This window comes from Lissotriton helveticus, chromosome 2_1 (genome assembly GCF_964261635.1).
Source record: "Lissotriton helveticus chromosome 2_1, aLisHel1.1, whole genome shotgun sequence".
NCBI classification, from domain to species: Eukaryota; Metazoa; Chordata; class Amphibia; order Caudata; family Salamandridae; genus Lissotriton; species Lissotriton helveticus.
In genome coordinates, this window is record NC_136059.1 from 1,220,286,466 (window position 1) to 1,220,301,515 (window position 15,050).

Consider the following 15,050-nt stretch of genomic DNA (forward strand, 5'->3'; position numbering starts at 1 on the left):
CACCCTCTTACTAGCAAGTTCGTTGGTATTAGCAGGTGTATTTCCATACTAGGTGTTCTTCTCATAAGGGCAAAAGTAAATATGCATCCGCTTTGGAAAATTGATGGGGAATAGGAAAAGTTATTTTTTATATGGGAACATATTTTCTTGGAAAACAATAGAAAGCTAATGAGTGCAATTGTATCTGAGTGGCACATTTACAGATGTATATCTGTTACTTTTACATATGCAAAAAATTATTCACATGGAAGTCACCTGGAATTCAGATAATAATTCAGGAACTTCTGCTTAAAAAATGAGACTGTACTCTTCGACACCTCTGCATTACACAAAAAGCACGCATTTACTACAAATGGAAGTCTAAAAGAAAACTACTTCAAGTGCAGGCCTATGGGAGTAAATTTATGTATTTGATTGAGAATAAAACATAGTTTGCTTAGTACATTATAGCAAATGGTTTAAACATCAACCATATTCATGATTTCAGAGTTAGCAAATGTGATAGGAAACTCCTCCTGTGTCTTTAACATTCTGTATCCTAGAGGCAGACAATTAGAATTTCAGAAGGGAAAGTATGTTGTTCCGTGGCTGATCTCAGCTTATCTTCTGTTCATTTCGCTGAGGGTAGTGCTGAGGAGGTCTTGCTCCCTCCATAGACCTGAGCGGTAGATGCTTGATCACTTTAGAAAATGAATATTTGAGCAAAATCAGTCATAGAAAGCAACACTTATTAAGCAACTGGACTAGAATATGGACATATACTGTGAGATGATTACAGAGAATTTGTAAGGTCAACTGGTTGAAAAATGTCAAGATTGCATTGCATGTTTTAGTGTAAGTGCATTACAGGTATGATGAACATACATGAATACGTTGTAGGTGTTCTAGTATAAAACACATGCAAATTTATTTGTTGGGTATTGAATTTTATAACACCAAGATAGTAACCTGATCTACCGGACCAATTGGTTATTATGAGAGCAACCCCAACACAAAGCAGCCTGAAGGATAAGGAGGGATTTTTATCTGTGGCCAAGCAAGATGGCCGATTGGACACTCCCGACCAAGCTCCCACTGGTAACAGTGAAATCCTGACCTAATCCTCCAGTTTATGCAGCCATCTACCCCCGTTGCCCTCCTCCAGCAAACTACATTGTGGGAAGACTGCCAGGAGATTCCTGCAGCACTCGGGTCCAGTTGAGTGTCAGAAAAAGGCAGGTCACTGACCCACCGCATTGGATGTCCTAAATCCACGCCCTTGAACAGCTGCAGTCCCTGGTCACGCATTGGGAGCCTGGAGGGGATTTCCTCTCTTTGCCCAAGAATCGGGCGTGCTGAGTGAGCGGTCAGACTAGTTGAGCAGCCCTGTGACACCTGGTCTTGTTGCCGGGAGGAGCTGGGGTGGGCTAGCTATTTTGTACCGTGGCCGACTTCGCCAGCGGCAGGAGCCGTTTGAACGAGCCCTTCTAGGAGCCCCCCTTTCAGGTACTGCAATAATGGCTGAAGACTTTGGGTACAATGTGTCTGGAGGGAGCCCTGTGGGGGTGGACAAACCACACCCTGCTGTTCAGCGGATACTGCGCACCATAAAGACTGCAGGACTCGTTGGCCCACCCTTCAGTAACCCTGTGCAGTGCCTCCCTGGGAGCGTTGATTGTGCCGGAAGAGTCTCACCTGCCACCCAGGTGATTGAATGGTGGCGAAAGAGAGCTGCCACACCTGGACGCCCAACGAGTAGGAGACTGTGTTCACAGGGGGGCCTGGGGAAGCAGTTGCACTTCTGGGGACTGCCTCTGGTTACTGCAAACCACACAAAATCCCAATCCACAACCATAGGAGTGTCTGTACACCAGCCCCCTGTGGGCTGCTCCTTCTGGATCGAGCCCTAGACTGTGGAGGGCTACCATTAACTCCCAGCTGATGCCAGACTCTTGCGGTGTACATGGGAATCCCCAAAGGTGACACAAAAATTCGACCAGATCCTAAACCCTTGGACCGGTATTAGGGGCTCCTGCCATCATGGTAAAGGACAGGGAATCCAAGCACAGTTGAACAAAATTGTCAATTACACACATACCCTGCTGGCTGGCTACCATGTCAAGGTGGAAGGGATGAAGGCCCAGAGAATAGACCTGAAGAGGCAGCGAGCTCAGCCCAGTCTCTTGTAGATTTTCTGGTAGCAATACAAAGCTCACAAGATGATATGTTAAACAAAATCAATTAATAGATGTTAAGTTACTCCTGACAGATGTATGGAAGGTGGCGGACGGAGTGACCGCCATGGAACAACCCGTCGACACCTTACAATAAGACTTACATAACCTGTGCACCACAGTCTTTAACCTTCAGAAGCTGACAACCCGACTGGATGAAAGTATAGAGGATTCTGAAGGGCGATCCTGGAGGAACAATCTACGATTCATAGGCTTTCCAGAAAAAGTGGAAGGGCAATCCGCCGAACTGTTCCTAAAGGAGTGGATTACTACGGACCTTCTTCCAAAAAGACTATCTACAGTCTTCATGATTGAGAGGGCTCACAGAGCACTTGCTTCCCTACCAAAATCTGAAGCCCCTCAGAGGACTAAAATTGCCCACTTGTTTAACTTCACTGACTGTGATGCCATCCTTCAATTTGTCCGAATACAGGGCCCTCCGCTGTTCCAGTTGAAAACCATCTCTATATTCCCCAACTACACACAAAGACTGCAAGAACAACAAAAAACTTTCATTGCGGTCAAAAAGAGAATCAGGGACATGAACTTGAAACACAGCCTGCTCTTTCCAGCCAAGCTACATGTCCAATATGAAGGTGCTGTTCTTTTTTAGTTCTGGGGAAGCCAGTGACTGGTTGGACACCCTGGCGCAGACCACTAGCCAGAGTATGGGACAAGAGGATCAGCTTAGCCCAAACACACAGAGACAATCTGCCCACCTCAGAAGGAAGTGATGATGGAGGAGTCTTGAAATAACTGACACCGGGAGAAAATTGTAGTCTGTCCAGATGGTACACTCCGGGCAACGAACGTGGCATAGTACTTGAGAAACTCATTCCAGAGATGCTGCAGTGACCGTGGAACAGCTAGTGACAGCACTTGCTTGGAGTGATCCCCACAATCTGTCCACTTGGCTTTAAGATACTGTGAGTACCTTTGGAGCGGTGCCAGGCAGAGGGACTTCTACGCCAGAGGGAGCTTGAGTGCTTTCGGCCGTGCACCCTGTCCTGAGTCCTTACCTGTAGCAGAGCATAAAGTTGCACTGTTTTGATTTCATTTGGATTTATGTTTTAGAGATTAGGGCTGCAGAAGTTGGCCTCTGACTGGCCAGTTGCTTGGCAGGAGGTTTAAGCTCAGCAGCCCATGGGGAGTGGGATTGGGTAGAAGTTCTGTTCTTATGTTTATGTTTATGTATTTATTTTTGTATAGCGCATATGTCACCATTCGGTCTCAGAGCGTTTGAATGGTTGTAGAACTGCATGTTGCTCTTGTACACTATGGTCCCAGCTGTTGATCCCAGCCTGCCTTCTTAGAAGAGTGCTGGGCAGGAAGACATCCCTACCAGCTGGTTTACTAATACCCAAAGATGACAGAACATGCAACTGAACTAATATCCTGGAATGTCCGGGGCATTGCCCAATTTGAGAAGCATAGGAGGGTACATGCCTATCTGAAACACTATAAAATATCTATCACATTTTTACAAGAAACACCTGTATGGGGAGCCTGCATAACTTGCCTCTGGAAATTATTATTATTATTATTTTTTTTTATATTTTAAAAACCTTAATTAATCAACGTGCATTATACACAGCGTTCGGCTTACAACCCATCAGGGCCAGCCGCGTATATCTGTAACTGCAGAGTTATTAGTAGATGAACACAGCCTCAAGGCCGACAACCCTGAGGTTCGGCGGCGTGAACAGTTCCATTTTAGCACTTCACAATCATCCAAACATTTAGTAAAGTTGAGGTATAGGTCTGTGGGTTTTTCTCTTTTTTATGTGAACCCGTAAGTACAGCGTTATTATAGCGCTCATCAACTTCGTCAGATGGATAGTGGCCCGTTCTTACATATGTGTGTCTCGCGGAAAGGTGTCAGCTAGGTCTGCCCTCCAAGAGGGCGCGGGGCAGTGGTAGTAGGAGATGAGGCTGCGCGGCATCCCAGGTGTGTCTGTGAGCGAGTACCTAGACAGCTTATCCTCCCTAATGGAAGTGGCGAATGTCTGTATTGGAGTTCAGCTAGGATCACCTCGGCTATGGCTACTACTCTCAAAGGTCCCATGACGCAGTGTGTACGGTAACTAACTTCAAAGAACCTGGTCAAAAGGGGACGCAGGACCATTGCGCCAATAAACTTCAAAACAATAACTTGGGGAGTACACTTTAGAGGGGGAGGGAGTGTGGGTAGATATAGCCATGTGTTCAGGGAGGGAAGTGCAGTGCCATTGTGTCAGTAGCGGTCGAGTGGGTAGGTAGGTTGGAGATTATAGTGTGTGGTCCGCCTGCAAGTTAAGTATACAAGGGGGGACCACCACCATAAGGGCGTGCCAAGTGAGGTAGTAAAGTACGGCTCATGTGGTAGCCCTTGGCAGGACTCCCGATAGTAGTTGGGTGTGCGGGGACATAAGCGTGGGGTGGCGATGTACACAGCATTGTGAAACAGCCAGGCATGCAGCATGCGTCTATCGGGACGTGGGAGTCGTGTAGGCAGCGATCAGTGTGGCGTATGTAATGGTGTAATGGTGCGTGGGTGCTGGGGAGGGGGGAAAAGGAAAATCATATGAGTAGGGAGGGCTGCTGGGTGTAAATGTTTCTCATGGAGTCCATCGTAGGAAGGGGTACGGGGGAATAGCCTACTTCTCTTCACGTGATCCCTTGGTCTACACATTTCTGTTGAAAGGATTGGAGGATATCATCCCATTGTTGTGCGATTGGGAATTTCCTGAGACCTGCCGTTTCTTCTCGCCGCAGGACTGTGCTCTCAGCTCGCGCCCAATTTATGAGGGATAGGCTCCAGTGTCGTATGTGCGGAGGGGTGTCGGCTTTCCACCGCTTGGTGAGCAGTCGTTTGGCCGTGATCAATCCAAGATCCCAGTATCGGGCCTGGACTTTGTTCAGCTTTGTGCGTTTATATAGCCCCAGTAGGCAGGCCTCCCAGGTCCTCGGCACGCGTTCTTTAGTGCAATGCGTAAGCAGCGCAGTCACCCCATCCCAGTAGTGCTGAAGGGTGGGGCAGAGCCAGAGCATATGGAGGAGGTCCGCTCCCACCAAGGAGCAGCGGCTGCAGGCGGTATCCGTGACTGAAAAATACCTGTTTATTTTGTCCGGAGTGAGGTATGCGCGGTGTAGTATGTAGAGTTGTATAAGTTTGAAGCGAGGGTTACGTGGGATGTTAACTGGACCAACCTGGACCATCGCCCACTCCTTATCTGTCCAATCCCTCCCCCTGTCTGCCGCCCATTTCGCTCTCAGTTGCACGGTGTCAGGCTGATTGTGAAGGTGGAGAGCTTGTGCTAGCCAGTGAATTATGTGTGTGCCATTGCTCATAACGAAGAGGTATTGTATAAAATGGTGCATGGGCAGCTCATCAGACATGTCACCCCAGGCGGCAGTCAGCGTGTGGAGGAGGGACGCGTGCAATAGGAACTGTCCAGCTGGGAGAGATGTGTCCTCCACAAGTCTGGCAAAGGGGAGGAGGGCGCCATCGGAGTATAGGTCTCCTAGCGTTTCCACTCCTGCAGTGGTCCAGCTATCAAGCTTTACAACCGTCAGTGCCCCCGTCGCAGTCGGGGTGCCCAGTAGGGGGAGTATCGGGGCATATGGCATTGTTATCCGGGTGAGGCGCAGGCAGCGCAGGAAACATCTGCGCGCTACCGCAAGGTACAGCTGCGAGGGGCGGGGGGTCCGGGTCAGTGGGTGAAACAGCACTTGGATCTGCAACTGGGACCAGACAGCGGTGTCCGTGGCGGTGTCTCCCATGTTCCTGCCACCCAGCCATCCTGACACCCACTGCATTTGCGACGCCAGATAATACAGCTCCATGTTGGGAACAGCCAGTCCCCCCGCTTCGGTAGGCATATATAGTTTCGTCAGCGCAATGCGCGGTCGACCTTTATTCCAGATCAGGTCGCGTAGTAGGACTTCAAGGTCTCGGAACACCCGGTTGGGGACATAGGATGGAATATTGGCAAAATAATACAACAGTCTTGGCAGAACTATCATTTTTGTCAGGGCTACTCGGCTGGGGACGTTCAGCGGTAGAGTTTTCCAGAATCCAACTTGCGATCGGATGGAAGCGATCGCTCTCATCAGGTTCCCCTCTAATAAATCTACAGGGTTACGGTAAATGTGAATTCCCAGGTATCTGAATGTCGTGGGATATCACCGTAGTCTCTCGCCGCCGATGCGTATCTCACTCTCGGGTGTATCCGGGTCAAAGGAATATGCCCCTGATTTGGCCCAATTGACTTTCAAACCCGACATCACTCAGGTCTTTGATATAGAGGAGGAGATCGTCTGCATATAAGGACACTACATGAAGGCCATCCGCCATCGGTATACCCCACTCCGCTCCTCGAGACCTGAGTATCGCGGCCAGGGGTTCTACAGCTAAAGAGAACAGTAGGGGCGACAGGGGGCAGCCCTCTCTGGTGCCCCTCTGCACACAAACAGGGTCAGAAAGCAGTGTACCAGTTCGGACGCGGACTGTGGGTCTGTGGTACAAGAGGCCAACCATAGTCTCGTAGTCGTCCCCCAATTCAAATTTGTCCATGACTGCTCGCAGGTACGGCCATTCCACCGAGTCAAATGCTTTCTCCAAGTCCAGCACAAGGCACCCGGCACGTGGCCATTGACGTGTGGCGTATTCTTGTATGCGGAATAGACGGCGGATGTTATGGGACGTGTGGCGTGTTGGTACGAACCCGTTCTGGTCGTGATGTACTAGGGTGGGTACTATGGGGGCTAGTCTTCGGGCAAGCGTAGAGGCGAGGATTTTATAGTCCGTGTTGAGGAGGGCTAGGGGGTGGTAGGATCCCATCCGCTCACTATCTCTGTCAGGTTTGAGCAGAGATATGAGGGTTGCCTCATTAAGCGTCGGGGGCAGAGAAAAGTCATCCGTGGCTGCAGTGTACATTTTCACCAGGTGGGGAATAAGAATGTCCGAGGCGGCCTTGTAGAATTCGGCTGGTAAGCCATCTGGTCCCGGAGACTTGCCATTCGAGAGATTGAAAATGGTGTCGCGGAGTTCCTCGGGGTCTAGTGGCGCTCCGAGGTCGTCTTGTTGCGCAGTCATTAGAGTGGGCAACTGTAGGGGTGAGAGATACTCGGCTATGTCAGGCAGTGGGATATTCAGTCAGGAGCGGTATAACCCCGAGTAGTGACCTGTGAACGCCTCATGTATTTGACGCTGGGTGTGAAGCAATCTACCTCCCTCTGCCTGTATTGCTGAAATGGGGGCTGAGCGGTCCTCCCGTGCAATCAGCCAGGTCAACAGCTTGCCAGGCCTATCACCTTGCCGATGCGTGCGGGCATAGTGTGCAGCGAAGTTGACATTGCGTAGGCGTTCTAGGAGGCGACCATGTTCTGCTGTGGCCTCCGTCAAGCGATCTCCCGCAGCCCCCTCCGCCTGTTGTTCAAGCTCTAGCAGGTCGGTCTCCAGTCGCGTCAGGTCGTCTTCAAGCTGTCGCCGCATGCGCCCCTGTGTGCCTAAACAGAGTCCCCGGGTCACCACCTTAAATGCGTCCCATTCGATCTGGGGGGAGGATGCCGTGCCGGCGTTGAGCTCAAAGTATTGTGCCGTCTGTGTGAGTAGGGAGTCGCGGAAGGTCGCGTCTAGTAAGAGGTCCGGTTGGAGGCGCCAGGTGGGGATAGGTGGGTGGGGATGTTCCCAAGCAATCGCCAGGGTGTGGGGGTTATGATCTGAATGTGTGCGGCCCATATATTGTGTGTCCTTGACCAACGGGAGAAGATCTGTGGTGATCATGTATCGGTCTAAGCGCACATGTAAGGCATGCGCACCTGACCAGTAGGAATATGTTCGTGTGGTTGGGTTGTGTGCTCTCCATGCATCTTGAAGATCCCATTGCATGGCCCAGTTGAGGAGGGCTTTCGTGGTGTTGTGCGTCAGTGCATTGGCCGGGGGTGCGGTAGATCTGTCCAGATTCACATCCAGGACACGGTTGTAGTCGCCCCCAAGAATCCACGGGATTCCGTGCCAGGACGCCAGCGTCATTGAGAGGCCATCAAAAAATTTGCCCTGGTCAGTGTTGGGGGAGTACAAAGAGGCAAGTACTACAGGGTGCCCATCAAGTCGGCCTCGAGCTATCACGTATCTACCCTCTGTGTCTATCTGTGTGTCTGTGACTGCCCATGGGGTGCCCGGGTGGATCCACATGAGTGTCCCGCGAGCAAAGGAAGAGTACTCCATGGCGTAAAGCTCTCCGCGCCATCTGTGGCGCAGTGTGTGTACTTCTGTCCTGTTTAAGTGTGTTTCTTGCAACAGTGCCACGTGAAATTTGTGACGTTTCAGATAAGAGTAGATTTGGTAGCGCCTCGACGGTGTGTGCATGCCTCTGACATTCCACGTACATATCTTGATTTCAGCCATATTCAGCACTTCGGCAAGAAGCACCCCCTCCACCCACTCTCCGCCCCCCAGGCGAGAATTTCCACAGGTCTCCTGGCCTCTTCCCCCCACTCAGATCAGACACAGGCATTGGCACATGGAGGAATATTCTAGGCAAATCTTAGAGGGTGGGGACGGGATAAGAGTCATAAAATCCAAACAATATAAAACAGTAACAAATACCAAAAGGTCGGCGTCGCAACATGTCGCCGTCCAAACACACCAAAGAGGCAAAGAAACAATACTCAAGTCTAGGGGGTAACGTGTGTTAGCCGCAGTCTCGGCGGCCTACGAATTCAAGTAAGGAAGGAAGTCTTTGGTCCTTCCCCGGGCCTTATGGTACGTATACTATGCAGCCAAAGTCATTTCGCGGGGGTACATCGCCGCTTCATGTTTCTAGGCCTCGGTCCGGCTATGTACGTAAGGGGAAGGTAAAGTAGATCTCACTTCTCAAGACTCTGTCATAGCAAGATCTCTGTGTGTTAGGGTCATCGGGCAGGGGGGAGAGAGGGGGAAGGACAGTAGCGTGGTCCCACCATCACCTTACCTTCTCAGTGTCTATGTGGCTGAGGGAATACTCACTACGCCAAGTTCACTCCATCTATCTCCGGGGTGGTAGGAGACACCCCGGGCGAAGTCCAGCGCTCACAATGCCTCAGCGTCTATCCGGTCCCCAACTCCGTCCCCGCCGTCTCGGCAGAGTTCGTTAGGACTACTTGCGTGGCTTCAGTGAATCTGGTCAGCTGTCTGTGGTGTGACATCCGGTAGGTCTATGGATAGCTGGGAGTCTGGTAGTCCGTAAATAGCTTCATCATCACTTGGGACTATCCGCGGGCTGGCGTCTTGTATGACGTCCGATGTTGGTGAATTGCTCAACTGGGAAACCCTCCGGAGTGCATCCTGCTGTTCCTGTAGCATTTGGTCTGCTGGCGGGGAGTGGCGTGATGCTTCCTCTGGGCGGCGGCTCTGTTGGTCCCTGTTCCTGCGACGACGACGCGGTCAACGTGTCCGTGGTCTCACCTCATAGCTCTGTGCCTGTCTGGGTGCCGTGTCCGTACCGCTGTCGAGCCATTCGCTCACTTCTTCAGGATTATTAAAGAAGTAGGTCTTGTCCCGTGCCACCACTCTCAGCTTCGCAGGAAAGAGGAGGGAATATTTGAGGCCTGCTGTGCGGAGCCTCCGTTTCACCTCCAAGAAAGAGTGCCTTTGGCGTTGCACCTGTATAGTGTAGTCCGGGAAGAACATCACAGTGGCATTATCTATACGTATCTCCCCAAGGCGTCTAGTTTCTCTTAGGATTGTGTCCCTGTCTCGATAATTCAGTATCTTGAAGAGCAGCGGCCTTGGGTTAGAGCCCGTGGTATGTGGTCTTGTGGGTACTCGGTGCGCCCGTTCCACCATGAAGTAGGGCGAGAGTGTATCTTCTGGTAGCATGTCTCTTAGCCAGTCTTCTACACGTTGGGCAGGATTATTGCCCTCCCATTTTTCCGGGACCCCCACAAGCCTGATGTTGTTGCGTCTTGCCCGCCCTTCCGCATCCTCAGCGCGGTCTTCCAGGAACTCTACTCGGTTCAGGAGGTCTTGTACTTGTTTATCCATTTGGGTGACTCTGGGCTTGAGTTCCGTCACAGTTCCCTCCAGAGTCTTGGTCCGATCAGCCAGTTTCTTGTGGTCGTCTCTCAGGTGGGTGAGATCTATGGCAACGCTGTCTATTTTGGATTCAAAGGATGTTCTGGTCAATTGGAGCGACTGTTCCATGCGTTCCATGGCGGCGAGCACGCTATCTAGTCTCGTGGTTACCGGGTCGGCAGCCATCTTCTTTAGCAATTTGTCAGTCTTCCCTTTAGGCGGGTCCTTACCCCTCCGGACATGTGCAGGGTTACCAGGCTATCAGTCCACTCCGGTTCACAGTAGGATGAGGTGACTTCTGGGTCGCGGTTTTGGTGATGCCTGAGTGCAGCGGTGTAGTGTTGCTCCCGATGGCTCCAGCTCGGCTTGGCGGCCGATGTCCCACGCGTCGTCCGTGTCGTGTCGCAAAGCAGGCAGGCGCGGTAGTATTACGCAGTAGGCGCCAATCAACAGCTCTGAGAGTGTACGTGTACACGGCAGGCAACTGGTCGTATGGCAGCAAACCGTCGAGCGTTAGCGAGATCCCCAGCTTGGCCCCCAGCAGTGTCTCCTTAGGGCTCCTCAGGGGTGGGTGGGGTCGGGCTTCCAGTTGTTTCAGGAGTGGTTTGGTTCTTGGTGCTTCGTGCCCTACCAGTTCCAATGTCTCTTTCCAGCACCCCGTATGGTCTCAGCAGTCGCAGTCTCTCAGTGGGCGCTCATACTTGTGATCTCCTCCTATTGCCGGTCATAACAGGTCCTGGAGGGGGGGGTCTCGTGTTGACCGGCCCCTGTCGGTGTCGTTGGCAGCAATTATCGCACCTGTCCCTCTTAGCGGCACTCTTTCAGGCCTCCGGCGCCTTCTCAATGAGGGCATTCACGCCCGTCGCAGGTTCCAGCGGGGCCCCTGGGGTGATGGTCTCGGTTGCGGTGACTGTGGGCACTCGTCACGAGCATCTGGTTGTTGGGCGATTCCGTGCGGGGCTCGCCTCGCTCCCCCAGTGCCGCGGATGTATCTGCACGTCCCTGGTGGTGGTCTGGGGGGCCCCAATGACGCCGGTCTCGGCGGGCAGCGGCCAAGTGGTAACGCCGCAGACCGTATCTTCTGCCTCCACGTCGGGCGCTCACAGCAATGACGGTGCTCACCTACCCGTCGCTTACCGGTGACACCGGCGATGTCGTCTCTGGGCAGCTGATGATGAGCCCATCGGCCCCGTGGGTAGCAATCCCGGAGGCCGGATCCAGCGAGCAGGCCGCAGGCATGGGCCCGCGCGGCAGCGCAGACCACGGCCTCTCGTTGTGGTCTCCGCTGGTCAGCTTGCAGGGAGCCCCGCTGGAGGCCTCCAGGAAAGGCCGGTGCTTACTGGGTCGGACCTTCCGAACAAAAATTGGTCAGTGGGTGGGCGGCAGCTGGACAATGCTCCGCTCGCAATTTCAGTCGGCTTTTCGGAGAAATGGCGGAGAAACAGCCCGGGGAAGGGGAGCTCTGCCCGGAGCTCTACTCTAGAGCGACTGCCGCCATCACGCGCTTAGCCACACCCCCATAACTTGCCTCTGGAAATGATGGTGAGGGCAGTTGTATGCCACCTCATGCTCCAGCTACGCCCAAGGTATGCTGATATTGGTGGCCCCCACGATATCATTTCATCATAGAGGTAATGTTCTAGATCCAGAGGGTAGGTACTTAATACAACATGGAACCCTAGACGGCTAGAAAGCCTGCCTGTTGAACGTTTATGCACCAAATAATAACTGCCCGACTTTTACACCAAGGTCGCAGTGGCTGCCTTGCTCTATCTCGCCACTGACATTATTATGGTGGGAGACTGTAATTTTGTCCTAAACTGTATCATAGACCGAGAATCACCCAAAGGTCATACTAAACCCCATCTGACCGGAGCACTGCGCATCATGATGCAAGATTTGCACCTTCTCAACATATGGAGAGACAGACATCCAAAGGAAAAAATATTCTCCTGTTACACTCCCACAGCAGGAACCCACAGCCGGTTGGACTATTGCCTGTTCTCCAGTGATATAGCCCAAAGAATGTTGGGATCTGGTGTACCTGGCCGTCAATCTATCAGACCACTCCCATGTTCTTCTGAATTTTGGGAGGGAGCGCAGATGCCCAACGATGCCAGAAGGGTGTGGGTTCAGACAGCCCCTCTTTTCGAGTCCATAGTCAGCGACACACTAACACACTATTTTCATGAGAACTTGGGTACCTCTGTGAGTAGAGCTATGGACTGGGAGGCGATGAAGACCGTTCTCCAAGGGTTATGTCTCAAGACAATCTCAGGTGTTAAACAACAACCGGAAAGGGATATCCAAGCAGGTGAGAGAGACCTAGGAGACATCGAAGCAGTGCTTCATTTACACCCGACATATTAGTGGACTGGAATGGGGCCCAGAAAGGTTTACTAAATGACTGGCTTAGACTCGAAAAAACATACGTACACTGCATATTGCCAATGGCTACAAGCAAAAGGAGATAAAACTGGAGTGATTTTGGCCCGATTGGTCAGGGCAGAGAATCCCCATACTCCGATCCTGACTCTACACGATCATACAGGATCCCTAATCTGTACACAGCTGGCCATTAACAAAGTATTTCAATCCCATTTATGTAAAACCAACGCTAGACAAGACACATGTCAGGTGGGTTGTCCCGAGGACTACTTGAAGGATATCCCACTCCCATACTTCGAACCTCGATTTAGACGGCCATGACACGCTGGATAGATCTATCATGCACGAGAAGATTCTCTCTGTGATTTGTGGATTAAAAATGGCAAAAACATTGGGGAGCAATGGTCTTCCCACTGAGTTCTGCCACAGCTATGCAGATACAGTAGCCCATAAACTCATGGAGGTCTATGAAGAGGCATTTCAGAGGGACAGCCCTCTTGTCCACAATGAGCGACTTTGTGATAGTGATGGTGCAAAAGCCTTACAAGGACCCTACAGAAGCCTCTGCATACAGATCTATCTCCCACTTGAATGTCAATGTTAAACTCCTCAGTGGTATATTAGCAGCTAGTCTTATGCCCTATCTGCCATCCCTCATGCACTTGGATCAATCAAGATTAATCCTGAAGAAAAGTACTCTGCACAGTTTGAGACAGCTCTCTCATGTTTTTCATGCCCCATATCTGATTAATGATGCCTATGCCTTAGCACTGTAAGACCTCGAACTAGCGTTCCACACGTTAAACTGGACATCTCTCTGGCTTTTGTTGAGAAAAGTAGGGATGAGTCCTAAATTTTGGATCCGGCAGCTCTATACGGCCCCTTGTGCTAGAGTGCTCTAGGGAGGAAAAGTCTTAGATCTGTTCAGCTTCCATAGAGGGGCTAAGCAGGGATGTCCTTTGTCACTGCTCCTGTTCACGCTCATGATGGAGCCGATGGGTGAGAGATTGCACTGGACGATGTGCCCTTGAGGGATTATAATGGTCTCCCTCTACACTGACAACGCATTCATTTATCTGAGACAGGCAATATATTCTGTTTCCATGATTTTGAACGTGATGCAGGAGTTCGGAAAAAATCTCTGGGCTCTATGTGAAACCAACCAAATCTAAATTATTCTTCTGAGTTCCCTGATCAGAGTATCAATTGAAATGCTCCTGAATGTAGGGCTTCCTTGGGAACTGAATGGTATCTGCTATCTTAGCATTCGACTGGCATATACCGAATAATCTTTCTTGGAGCTTAATATTGGAAGGGTGGTGAAGGGACTGCGCATGTCCGTGAGGTTTTGGATAGATCTTCCTCTCTCTGTCATGGGTAGAATTGCTATAGTGAAAATAATAATGCTCCCTATATGTCTTTACACACTTCAAGGCACTCTATACACAATCCCTAGACTCTACTTCAAAATGATTGATAGCCGCATAGTAGATCTGTGTTGGCTAACAAACTGAAATGCGTAGGGCTCTCCACTCTGAAAAGGACCTGGAGCCTTGAGGGTCTGGAGATTCCCACCATAGAACTCTACTATATAGCGATAAATTTGCAACATGCAGTTCACTGGCTCGACCCTGAGGACACTTGAGAGAAAACCTATCTGAGGGGCTCCCATGCTGAGAATGCTTTACCTGAGTTGTTGATGAGTGGGTCTCAGGTTCCACCAGATACACCTTAGCTTATGCATCAAGCATCCAAAGTGTGGGAGGGAGCAGTCAGAGGGGTGCTAAGGTGTGCACCTTATGCTCCTGACCTGCCACTGAGGATTGACAGCCATTCCGGTATAGCAGAGTCCTTGTCGATACTGAGCTAGAAAGATGGAGAATGCAGTACTTTAGGCAACTTGTATCTTGGGAGGGGTGATTCACCCCACGGGATGATGCCATGGAATCCTTTGCCTTGGGTATGGGACAGTTTAAGCAATATGCTAACATTTCTGCCACATCGCGTGAGCTTTGGCCAACCTTCCCAGATACTCCACCATGCTCCAACACCCTGGTAACAATGTTGGGAATGGCAGAGGGGCCGTCTGCTGATTTCACATATTTTAAGGACGCTGCACAGCGACCTCCCAGAAACGCCACTTCCCATCCACACTAAATGGTATGGAATACTAGATGGACCTGTGTCGGGGAAAGAATGGTTGCGAATACACAAGGGGATCCACACTGTCAGCTCCAATGCCAGATTTAAATGGATCCAACATAATTTTGTCCATCTGGCCTAACGGCTAGGGCGGTCGACCTCGAATCTGGGGAAATGGGTTTGAGTCTCGTCAATGACGCTGAACATCTTGTGATTCTGGGCAAATTACTTAATCTCCCCAAGCCTAACAAAAATGAATGTGTCCTCAT

At 50.9% G+C, this 15,050-nt stretch overlaps 1 protein-coding gene across 2 annotated transcripts in view; it reads right to left on the bottom strand.

The window, feature by feature from the left end:
- The window catches only part of ENPEP (glutamyl aminopeptidase), a 297,126-nt gene that overhangs the window by 1,914 nt on the left and 280,162 nt on the right, over positions 1–15,050 (bottom strand). The window lies entirely within an intron of this gene.